Source organism: Xenopus laevis, chromosome 8L (assembly GCF_017654675.1).
Source record: "Xenopus laevis strain J_2021 chromosome 8L, Xenopus_laevis_v10.1, whole genome shotgun sequence".
Lineage (NCBI taxonomy): Eukaryota > Metazoa > Chordata > Amphibia > Anura > Pipidae > Xenopus > Xenopus laevis.
In genome coordinates this window covers 84,748,471-84,761,371 of record NC_054385.1, presented here as the reverse complement: position 1 = coordinate 84,761,371, position 12,901 = coordinate 84,748,471, and the positions used below count along the sequence as shown (strand labels likewise).

At 35.1% G+C, this 12,901-nt stretch overlaps 1 protein-coding gene across 2 annotated transcripts in view; it reads right to left on the bottom strand.

Moving 5' to 3' along the window:
- LOC108698967 (MAM domain-containing glycosylphosphatidylinositol anchor protein 2) overlaps positions 1-12,901 on the bottom strand; it is a 345,565-nt gene that overhangs the window by 261,487 nt on the left and 71,177 nt on the right. The gene's annotated exons all lie outside the window — the stretch shown is intronic.

The window sequence follows — 12,901 nt, the reverse complement described above, 5'->3', positions numbered from 1 at the left end:
AAACCTTAGCATTCCAGCTAATAGGGCCCACTATTTCTTTAAATATAATTCTGTAGTAGTACAACAGAAAAAAGCTCACCAAGACTCTTGGAAATCACCTTGGATGGGCAACATAAGCATCTCATGATATGGGGGCATGGGTGATGAATTGGCTAATTTGACCATAATTTCTCAATACAAACACTTGCAACATACCTATTACAATATACTTGATATTTACACAATCATCCCCCAAGTATACACTGGAAGTGATCCTTAGAGATGATTTATACATAAAATACAAAACTAGGAATTTGAAGTCGAAGTAAAAGTCTTAGTGTCCTATTCGATGGTCAAAGTATCTAAAAAATTACTTAGAAAATTCCCTCAAATTCACTTCGACCCTTGATAAATCTGCCCCTTAGAGTTAACAAAACCTGCAGCATTCTGTAAGATGACACATTTCTTCTTACCCTTCTGCCAAATGCAGGTTCTTTATTTCGGTAGCCTGTATTTTATTATACAGTTTGAAAAATGCTGGGTCTGTTCCACTGAACTTTAAAGTTTTTTTATTTTTAAATCCCCTTTTGTTATTTCTTCAGTAAAGGCATACTAATCAGTATTAGGCAGGAGTGCATTATTTCTCCTAATTACAAGCCACTAAACTCAAAAAACAACATTATTAGATTTAAATGCACTACCTTGCCAAAAAGTTGTATTAAGATCTATTAGGTTGTTTTTCATTAAAAGTAAAAGGTCACAAATGACATAGAAGTGGTATTTCATAGTTGCCTAGTCAGATTAAATCAGTGTATTAACACCGAGATAGAGAACCTAGGGTCGTTTACATGTTAAAAATTAATTAACTCCATCTGGCCAGAAAATAGAGAATTCAAATAGTAAAGCCCATTACTGCTTTAGAGGCATTTTGTTAATTAATTCTGTCCCTTATGTTTTAATCCTTTACAGATCCATGGTTACACTTGTAAAATAGAGTTTGTTCTTAATTTGTTTTTAATTTGCATTTTAATAAATATTTATTCTGAACATTTACCAACTTATATACACATAGGCCACTATCCTCATACAAGGATATATTAGCTATTTTCTAATTAATTGGACAGAATGCTGGTGAAAAGGCCCATATACACCTGTTTTCAACATGAGATTTTATATACGGCGTGTGTTGGACATGCATTTTCCCTGTTGATTTAATTAAAAAATATCTATGGTTATTGTTATGATGATAATGTATGAACAAAGTGAGCAAATGAGGCAACCAAGCTCATTATCTGTTTTAATGGGGAGGAAGGGGTAGGTAATGAGAACACAACAAAATCCAGTAATAATGTACAGTGAAAATTAAGTAATAAATGAATAATATAGAATAGAATAACAGGCAAAAAACAATTTTCACAATGTCCTACAGTATATATTAAAGAGATGTTCAATGTCATTCACACAACAGTCATTAAGACTGTCTCTAAAACTTGTGATCCCAAGATGTAAAACTAAGAATGGGAAAATTGGTATACTTACCATCGAAATTTTCCTTTCCATTAGTCCGTAAGGCAGCACATCAAGGGTTAATATCCCATGCCTCCTGGTAGGACAGGTAGTAAATAGTTAAACACAGCCTTTAAACCCCACAGAAAGCCCCTCCCACTCATGTTATTTTACTAGCTCCTTTCTTATATAAACACACACACTCAATGCTTAAATATATTTATTAGGGTAGGGTATGTTTGTGCTGCCTTACGGACTAATGGAAAGGAAAATTTCGATGGTAAGTATACCAATTTTCCCATTCCATTACGTCCTACAGGCAGCACATCAAGGGAATTTACTAGCTTCCCTAATTTGGGAGGGACATTATTAGTTTCTTTACTGCACCGCTTGGAGTACTTTGCTACCAAAGGCTGTATCTTGCATGGAAAGGATGTCAAGTTTGTAGTGCTTTGCAAACGTATGAAGGTTGGACCAAGTAGCCGCTTCACATATCTCTTGTGGTGAAGCATAAGCTCTCTCTGCCCATGAGGTTGCCATTCCTCTTGTTGAATGAGCTTTTAATATTTCTGGTGGACTTTTATCATCTAGCTCATAGCACAACAGAATTGCTTGTTTAATCCATCTTGCAATTGTTGCTTTTGAAGCTTTTTTCCCTTTGTTCTTTCCACTGAACAGGATAAAAAGATGATCAGACTTTCTGAAAACTTTTGTCTTGTCTAAGTAGACTAGTAAACATCTTTTTAAGTCCAGCCTATGTAAATTTTCTTGCATCTCATTTTCGGGTTCTGCACAAAAAGTAGGTAGATTTATCTCAGCATTAACACACCAAGATGTGGGCACTTTAGGTACAAAATCTGGTAGGGTTCTCAAACATACTTTATCTTGACAGAATCTGATATACTGTATGGTTCTGTTGCTCCCAAAGCTTGTATCTCACCAACTCTTCTAGCCGAAGTTATTGCTGTCAAAAACACCGCCTTAAGAGTCAACATTTTCAACTCTACTTGATCTAATGGTTCAAACGGTATTCCACAAAATTTGTCTAAATCTTCTGGACAATTCTGGCCTCTTGGTAGGATCTTTCCATTCCGCTTCCATCATCTCCTTAATCACTGGATTGACAGGAAATGTATCGGCTCTTTGTTTAGAGAAAAACAGCAGTGAATCTTTAGAAGTACTTTGTTCTTTCTTTTTGTCTTGATCCTCCACTACTTTATTTACAGCTCTAATCAGCTTTTGGGTTTTGTCTGTCGGAAAAAGAAATACACCTTCGCTTTTTTCTTTTTTCCCAGATGAAACGGAAGAAGATGAAGATAATTCGCCAGATTCTGAGTCCCCTGATACTTGATCCAAAATTATCAAATCATCATTATTATCTGATGTAGAAGGACCCATAGCTTGTTTCATCTCCTCAAACGTCTGTGACATCATCCCTTTAAACCAGTCAATAAAGTGTTCTGACTGTTTCACTTGATCTTCTTCTAGAGTGTTTTTCATACAAGTCAAGCATAGTCTTTGAATATGTTCATCTGGCAATGGTTGTTCGCATGCTGCACATAATCTATGCTTCATTTTTTGATGACGCTTGGATGGTGACTTAGACATCTAAAATGAATATATATGTGTATATATATTAATATATATATATATCTTAATGCGCATTTACAGGGAATAGATAACATAAGTATATATGTGCATACCTTTCCCTTTTCCTGCAGAGCCTCCAGCCTGGTACCATCCAGCCAATTTTTCTCCTTTCAGACCTCTGAAGTAGAGAAGGAGTACTTTCTCAGTATGTGTGCCCCAAATACTTTCTTTTGGCGTTCGCGCCATTCCGGCGCGTGTAACCGGAAGTGACGTCATTGCGCGTCATACCCGGAAGTGAAGCTCTCCTCACCCGCTCCGCTCCGGTACAATCTGCTGATGCGCAATGGATATGCGCATAACATCCCATTCCTCTGCACTTGCAATATGCGCGCCCATAGCCTGTTTCCACAGCTATACATTTGGACCACATTTTTGCCCAGGGGTAAAAACCCCCCCTCCGCTTACCCTCAGGTAGCTTTGGAACGGCCTTCAAGTCCCTCAGGACCTGGTTCTTGATCCTCTTCGCTACCTATCCCAGGTAGGACAGGAAAAAAACATGAGTGGGAGGGGCTTTCTGTGGGGTTTAAAGGCTGTGTTTAACTATTTACTACCTGTCCTACCAGGAGGCATGGGATATTAACCCTTGATGTGCTGCCTGTAGGACGTAATGGAATGTGTATTGTACATTGATACCAATAGTGACCGTTTGATAAAGTGAAATGAACTGTACTTACTATGCTATGGACAGGGATCTCTATTAATTATTCTTTAGCGGGAGGTGCTGTATTTACTATATTTGCTCACTATATGGCTACATGGCAACACTTTTTCTCACATCTTCTTATGTCCTAAGAATAAGGTATACTATATTTATATCACACCTCATGGTACCAGTTGCTGAGTATGAAAGGCCATACTTGTGTATTGGAGCTACCCTCTAAAATACTACTTGATGCTATGCTAGACAGAATTCCCTGTGTATAGCTTAGCAGGGTCAATTTCTAACCAACGTATTTGTGATATATTGGGTAGACAGTAGACAGTAGAAAATCTTATGTAGACTTTCCTATCTACTCATGCTGGCATCACAAACACTACCCATTCCTTATGGAAGAGGATCATTTGCCAAATCAGAGCTCTGGTTTACAATTATAGGTGGGCTTTACACAAGCTCTGCATGAGTGCAAGCTTCTTCCACTGGGGTAGTTTGGACTATGTTGGCTAAGGTGAGCTGCACTCCTTTACTGGTGACAATGTTTTCCAGGCTGCAAAAATATTAATATATTGTTACAAGGAGATAATGATTTCTTATCAATTCTACATCTTTTTCTAAACTTTGTTCACAACAGTCATAGTATATTGTATATTGTTTAAGAACATCAAGGCTGCTATAAATTAGTCAAATGATGCTTTCCTTAAAACCATAATTTGATGGATGTTCAGAACATCATACATAAAATAACAAATTTAGTCAAAGTGAAGTCGCACAAATGACATTTATCTTCTTCAACATTAATAATAGCTATATTATCCCCCACCACATACTGTAGGAGGCTCACTTAAGTAAATGTTTGGTTCTGAATATGTTGTACACCATTCATTAAAAATCTTTTATAAATTATGGATTCTGGAAAAATGGATTCAAAACATTTGGGTAACTGTACTATTGATATCTATGCTTGGTCATCACTGTAGAACACCTTTGTTGTAAAATAATTATATATACACAACAAAATGCACAGGGATAGCACTCCTAGGATTTAAAGAAGTTGGTATTTGTTTCTCTCTCTGATCATTGAGAGTAACAGATATACAAATTTATTTCGTAGAATATTTTCATGTTTGTGCAGTTGTGTATTATTATAACAATTACCTTCAAATATTATACACTTGTCTAAAAACATGCAAGAACTGACTGCACCTAATTAGATAGATACAAATAATAGAGATTGGATTATTAAAATACAACTGGTCATTTCTGAGTAATCCCTATATGCCAGATAATATGTTGTGAATTGTGTTAAAATGTAAGAATACTGGCGCATACTACTTGATACTACACTAGACAGAACTAGGACATGAATAAAAATAGGCAGGAAAAGGTAATATGTACAGTTGGGTGCAGTTGGGAAGCCTTGAGATATTTTAAGTGGCAAAATCAATAATTGAATTGACTTTCCAATTTTAAATGTTTATTTTTACTGACTGAACATAAATATTCTACAAAACAAATGCATCAATGATAAAAACAGTAAGAGCAATTGTGTTTCTTTATCCTCATTTTCATCTAAAAGGTTGTTCTTTACTTAGGTTAATATTATACAGTATATGCCTATAATATACATTGAATTGTTTATATAAACAATAAAACATTTTTTTTAAAAGATAACATCAACTTTTGTCGACTTTTAATAAAACCCGAATAAGCCCTAGTATGTAAAAAAAAAAATATTAGCTATATTGTGCTTAATTGCATTAGTTGAGAGAGAGGTTTGTAGTTTGGTCTTGAGGGTGCATGCCTCTAACAGACAGACTTGCCTTATAACTATCAGGTTACATACTTCTGATGAATGTAATGCAGAAGACCCATGAGGGTCATTATATCTTTAGTTTATTTTATTTACTTATTAATTTTTTTTATGTTATTTTAAAAACTGGACATCGATTTGCAATTTGCTTTTTTTCCTCCTTAGGCCTCTGTGAAGATATTATAGGCTCAGCTACAGTTTTACCCTTAAGTAAGCAGTCATTATCTCTCAGACTGGTGGTCTCAAGGATTATCTATAATATATTTGGGGCCTCTGGGAGCAACATCCTCGGGGTTGGTGAGCAACATGTTGCTCACGAGCCACTGGTTGGGTACTACTAATCTATATGATCATTCAAAAGCTTTTTTTCTGTTATATTCCCATTGCAAGAAGTTAAGAAAGAGACACAGCCTCACAGTTTAAGGTCATGGTACTGTATGTCTGCCGTGAGCCAATAAAAACACTTTTCTTCACAAGACAAGTTTGATCGGTGTGCTACAGTTTTCTTTGGATGTTCGAGTTATTTGGACCTTGAGCAGGAGGTCCTGTGGACTGTTTAGCACCCGGCACCCGAGAGGGTAATTACGTTCAGGTGAGCACTCTAATTCTGTATGGTACTGTATAATGTCATTGCAAGCATGACCAACTGAAAGTAGCACTACAGTAAATAGTACTCTCCATCACAGAGATAACTTCCTAGATTTTATCATAGCCTGTACAAAGAAAAGCCATTAGTGATGGGCTAATTTATTTGCCAGGCGCAAATTCACTGCAAATTTCCGCGTTTCGTCATCGTCAAATAAATCCTCAAGATTGCTGCGAAAATTCACCGGCGTCAAAATTTTAGCTTAATGGTATTTTTAGCATACTCCCAAGATAGCTGGCAGCAGTGTTCTTTACTCTATTCTTAGCTACTATAGGCTTCATCAACTATTGGAAAAAAAAAGGCATTATTCTAAATGTTTCCCATAATAAATTGCTTTTTCTCAAACACAAGTGTTAGGGGCAGAATTATCAAGGGTCGAATTTCGAAGTACAAAGAACTTCGAAATTCGGCCATCGAATAAAAAAACTTTGAATTCGAATATCGAATTCGAAGTTTTTTCAACAAATTTGGCAATCCTGCGGTCGAATAAAAATTGTTCGATCGAACGATTAAATTGTTCGAATCGAACAATTCGAACAATTTAGCGATCGATCGAAGGATTTTTATTCGATGTGTAAAGACTTAGAAAAATGTTGTAGAAGGTCCCCATAGGCTAACATAGAACTTCGGCAGGTTTAATTTGGCAAAGTATTGAAGTCGAAGTTTTTTTAAAGAGAAAGTACTTGATTATCGAATGATCGAATATTCGAACGATTTTTACTTCGAATTAAAGTAAATTCGAAGTCGTAGTATCCTATTCGATGGTCGAAGTATCCAAAAAATCACTTCAAATTTAGAATTTTTTTACTTCGAAAATTCCCTCAAATTCACTTCAACCCTTAGTAAATCTGCCCTTAAATGTAGCAGCTTCAAACCAGCAGAAAACCTATACAGGAATGCATTGAAAACAAGCACCTATCACAATTAATGGCACAGAAGTTGCACCCATGTTAGAAATAATGTGATGCAGGTGGGTCATCATTGTAAACTTATACACCTCTACATTGCTTACAATTTTAGAGCTTTGTTCTTTATACCTGCTTAAAGCAAAAAGGCTCCCTTGCACCCCTACACAAGGTGCAAGGCACAAGACAATTAGGGTGTAGCTGCTATATGTATAGCATTTTCATGCATGCAAGTAAAAATGAGGGGCTTTGTGTTACTAAGGGATGCATTTAGAGATAGGTATAGCAGTATTACTGACCTTATAAAAATGAGTTCTAATCAGATGAAATGCTGCCTGAAAGTCATTTCTTCAGCAAGTTTCATTTTATAGGGTAATTAAAATGATTTAATACATTGAAATTAGCAACAACTCGGGAATAATGTTTGTTCTTGGAGTTCCAAACTGGTAAGGTTTGCTTTCTTCCTGTCAGCGGAGAGAGATAAAATCTGAGTACTGATAAGATCAGCAGGATGGGGCTACCCAGTGATTTCAAGCTATACAGTCATGGAGATTAAAGCACCCCTTGAGAAAACCCATTGCTTTTTATGAAAAACCATCCCGCAGATGAGACTCACTATACACGTTTTCTAATTACTAGAACAAGGTTATGCAGTTAAAGCATATTTTAGAGGGTACAGCAAATACGCAAACTATACTAAATATGAATGATGCAGATTTGCTGTCGTTTTTTTAAATTTTGAATTATACTTTAAGCAATGCATTATACCTAATTAGTCACCTAATTGGCAGATATGTTAAATAAATTAAGCATGGTTAATGAGTGAATGTGTTGCAAATTAGTTCATGCTCATGGAATCAGTATTATATTTTGTTAATGTATATAGGTGTATTCTGAACCATAGCTTTTTTACTATATTACATACAGTATTAATGAGCCTTATAAAATTAAATCCTCAGATGGACAAAAGATCTACTTGCCAACTGTGGAGATAAAGGAGAAAATAAATATTGTTGTATGATATCCAACAGCATTTGGTCTGTAGCTGCCATCAACCAATAGGCAAATAGCAATGAGCAAAAAATGTAGTTCTGTATAGCTTTGCCATGAACTTCTGTGTTTTGCTCATTTGCTTTGCACAACAAAATAAAAATGATGTGCAACAAAAAAAAGAGGCATACAGCAAAAAAAAAAAAGACACGCGAGATACATAATTCCCCTCTCCTGCCACATTAAACCAAATGGATCTGAACCGTTCCACTGCCTATATAATGACATACACATAATTATATAGTTCATTCATTTTAATGTGGGATAGAAAGCACCCCAATATTATCTGTTGGTGGTCAGATTTATTATTGGTTGTTTTAGTGTAGAAGTAGATACCATTACCAGTCAACTAGATGTAGGGGGTGATTTACTAAACGCCAAATGCAAAAATTATGAAAAAATCTAAATCAGACTTTTAAAAAATCACACATCAGCACAGTGTATAAAAAGTTCCTCTAACAATGTGGGGCATGTGTGTAGCAGTTTACTGAGCAAAGAAATGCATGTGCCCTCCCAAAGCAGAAACAAGGTGTCACAAAAAAACACCCATAGACTCCAATGTAGTTTGCGACAAAAATGATGCACAACAAAAAAGTTTTCCAAATTTTTGAGGCTTAAAAAATTTGAAAAATGATTCCATGTCAAGATATTCCCTGATGTTCCACAGCCTACCTTAAAGGGGAAGGAAATCCTGATTTACTGGGGGTGAGGCCAGGTAAAGAACAAATGCAGGTAGGTCATCCTTTCTTTCTTTCATTGTGGGCTTGGTCATGATTAGCATATACACAGTAAAGTAACATTTTCTAATTTCTTCTGTGTGCCTGTGAGTTTAATAAATTGCTAGGGATGCATGAGATAGGTAAATAAATTGACCATGTGCTGCTCCTTTTTAGAGTCTGCTGTTCACACCTATCCTAAGAGATTGAATATTTGGCTAAAGCATGTTTTCTATGTGTAAAGGAATCTTAGAATATGATACTTCTGCACAGGTAACCAGTACACACATTTAGACACACATCTATACCCCAAACTAGACTTTGCGACTCATACTGCCAGGGAACCAGTTATAGGGTAACATGTTTGTCTATTCAGCTGGTATTTTTTCTTTTTTTTACAATTCTTCTTGGCCAGCTTTAATATATGATTAAAAGCACTAAATGTGAATTTTATAATATCTGACTATACATAAATTATAATCCTGATTTTACTGATAAACCTTGATAGTTTTGGCAAACAATACCCAACAAATGCCACAGCCATTTAACATTGGTGATAATTTTGATCTGAGATGACCAACACTGAATCTTTTTAGGTGATTCAATTAACTTAAAGATAAACTAAATTTTATAGCTCTAGACAGAATTGATATATGTTGACAGCCAACAGTATACAGCTGTAGGACAGAGTAATTCTGGCATTGTGTGTGGATTTTATTCAATACTTCTAGATGATAAGATATACCCTCAAGAATAGATTAAAGAAAGAATCCCTAAAACAAAATAAAGTTCATAAATGTTTAAATGAGGTTAAACATAAAAACTAAGACCCGGAATGTTACCTCCAGTCTGCATCAATAAAGTTTCGCACCCGTAAACACTATGCTAATACATACATACAGCGATAGGAGTGAAGTCAGTGGGCTTGTGTGTATTATTGTAAAAACAATGTGAATTTTACAAGTAAAAATATTATGGAGATACAGATAATCTAAATTGTTTAAATGTGTCTCACAATATTATTTCAATGAGCTTTTATCCTATATATGGTTACTTCCTATTTTGCTTTTTATTGTATTCAATAGTAAAAAAAATAAATGTAAAAAAAAAGACAATTATGGTTGATATTGGCAGTATACTGGCAAAAAGATCCAAGCACCCTAAGAACATTCTCAACTGAAACTTTTAGGCCCATGGTACGCAGTTATTTTTTAGATTATTGTATTATTCCGCGATTCGTCGCCGGTGAATACATTCGCGAAACTGCTGTAAAAATTCGCCAGTCAAAATTTGACAGCATCAAAAAAATGGACACCAGCATCATAAAAGAGACGCCGGCGCCGTTTCACGAATTTCCAGCTTTTTCGGCGAAGCAAAACGCCCCAAATTCGCCCCTAACTATTTGTGTGCTCATGCAAGTATTACACTATATATAATATAATAGGCACTATATATAATATAATAGGCACTTATGGGTCTTCAGAATTGTAATGTAACATTATGCCAGGGTGTTTCAGTTCATATAAGACCCAAATGTAACTATACTATTAGGAATACTGGCAGTCTGAATTTTTAAATACTGTTGGCCTGCATTTAAAATTTACATACTTTCTGAGCTGAAATTTCGGAAACAATGCATTGTTTCTTGCTACTGATGTGCGGTACACTAAAAAAAATATCTGTCTCTTTGCCCTGGAAAGTAAAGTACTCGGAGCCTGTCGTGCTGTAAATGCAACTAGACTGGTAGAGAACAATGTGCGTGTGTGGGCCCTTGGGAATATCCCTGAAGAGATTAACTTGCGCAAAGTATCTAAAAACAGAACAAGAAACATGGGGCAGCCTTTATTATCTGCTTTACAAAGCAAACTATGACATATATGTCCAATCACTGAGATGCATATGCATCTCAGTTTATTTTAACAAAGAAACACTATCCTATATCAAAAGCTTAGCTAGGCTTAAGTACAAACTTCTGCTATATGTCTCTAATGAATAGCAAAAGAAATAAAGAATACATTTTAGAGGTAGCATTATCAATTTAATTTAACATCCACATTAAACACTTTTTTAGAGTTATTAAACAGATGGGTGTTGCATTATCCAGTTAGCAATACAAAGATTCAGCTTGAATTCTGATCATATAGTTATCAGTACAAATGTTACTCTGCAGCATGTGTCTAAATCACAATGCACTACCAGGCCAATGTGCCACTCAGCAATGTGTGTCTGAAACATTATACATACAGTATATCAAATGCTCTTTGTGATACTGAGTTTGTCTAATGTTTTATACAGTAATATACCTAAATTACTTTAAAACAGCTATAGTCTTGTGTTATTGAGAATTGTATTTCTAGAGTATAATGCATTTAAGGGAAGCTATGTAAAATGAGTAATATGCTTACTAAGGTTTATCAGGAAACTAAGGTCTGGATCCTCATTCTCTAGCTCATTAGTTTTAAACTGAGGGTTTAACCCTTATGAAAGCATAAAGCTCCTAGCTCATGGTAAAGATGCAAAAAAAAAAAACCCTGTTCTTGCTTGAGCAGCAATAATATAAATCTAGGGGTAGATTTATCAAGGGTCGAAGTGAATTCTAGGGAATTTTCGAAGTAAAAAAAAATCGAAATTCAAAGTAATTTTTTTGATACTTCGACCATCAAATAGGATACTACGACTTCGACTTCGAATTCGATTAGAAGTAAAATAGTTCGAATATTTGACCATTCGATAATCTAAGTACTGTCTCTTTAAAAAAACCTTGACTTCAATACTTCGCCAAATTAAACCTGCCGAAGTGCTATGTTAGCCTATGGGGACCTTCTAGAGCAGTTTTCGAAGTTGTTTGAAGTCGAAGACAAATCGTTCGTTCGATCGATGGATGAAATCCTTCGAATCATGCTATTCGAGGATTTCACCGTTCGAACGATTTTACTTTGAAATTCGATGTAAAAAAACTTCGACTTCGATATTCGAAGTCGAAGTATTCCAATTCGATGGTCGAATTTCAAAGCTTTTTCTACTTCAAAATTCGACCCTTGATAAATCTGCCCCCTAGTATCCATAAACAGGCAAAACTCACTTGAGATACAGTTAAACTTATATGTATATTATTAAAAACATAATTATTGAGACTGATTTAGAATATAATTTAAGCTACTGATGCACAACAGACATCTGCAATGCTTGACCTACAGTGTAGAAACTGATGTCAGTATTTCCCTAGAAACATGTTTTCACTAGATCAACAGATATATAAATTATTCAGAGCTTCATTCTGTAGAGAAAGTAAACAAGGACATTTAAAGAAGTATTTTTCTAGATGGGTTTTAAACCAAAGTAGTAATATGGAGTCTCAGGAAATTAGTGTGAGTGGTTCATGAATACTGATCAATGCAAAGCAAGCAGCAGGCAACTGCTGTTTTGAAATTTACCAGATCTGTGTTTAAATTCATCATAGACAGATGGCTAATTTCACTAAACCAACTTCCCTTTACACTGGAGCAATTTCACTGCCTTGATGTCAATGTGATAGGGCTTTTATGTCCCAAGATTAATCAATCATTTTCAGCATGATTCCTTGAGGATACAGCAAATTGTGGTACTGTATGTGCACATTCATTGGAAAATATTTAGGAGCACAATGCTATGTGGTAACTGTAATTCTCAAACCAAATTTTCTTGGAACATATTGATAAAAATGTATTCATTAAGAATATGTATATGTACTGTAATAAATAGCTTGGCTCGTACTATAAATCTTTTTTATTAGTGTTAAAATTATCTGTATTCACACATTCCCTCTTTTTACCTATATATCCATGAGCTTGTTGGAATATTTAAGTATCTTTTACTTGACACGTAAATATTTTTTTTCTCAATTAAAGGTTTTAGTTATACAGAAAAGGTGTTTCAATTCTACAAATGTCATTATATTTGGCAACCTCTCTTACATGCGTAAAATAGCTACAATTTAGCCAT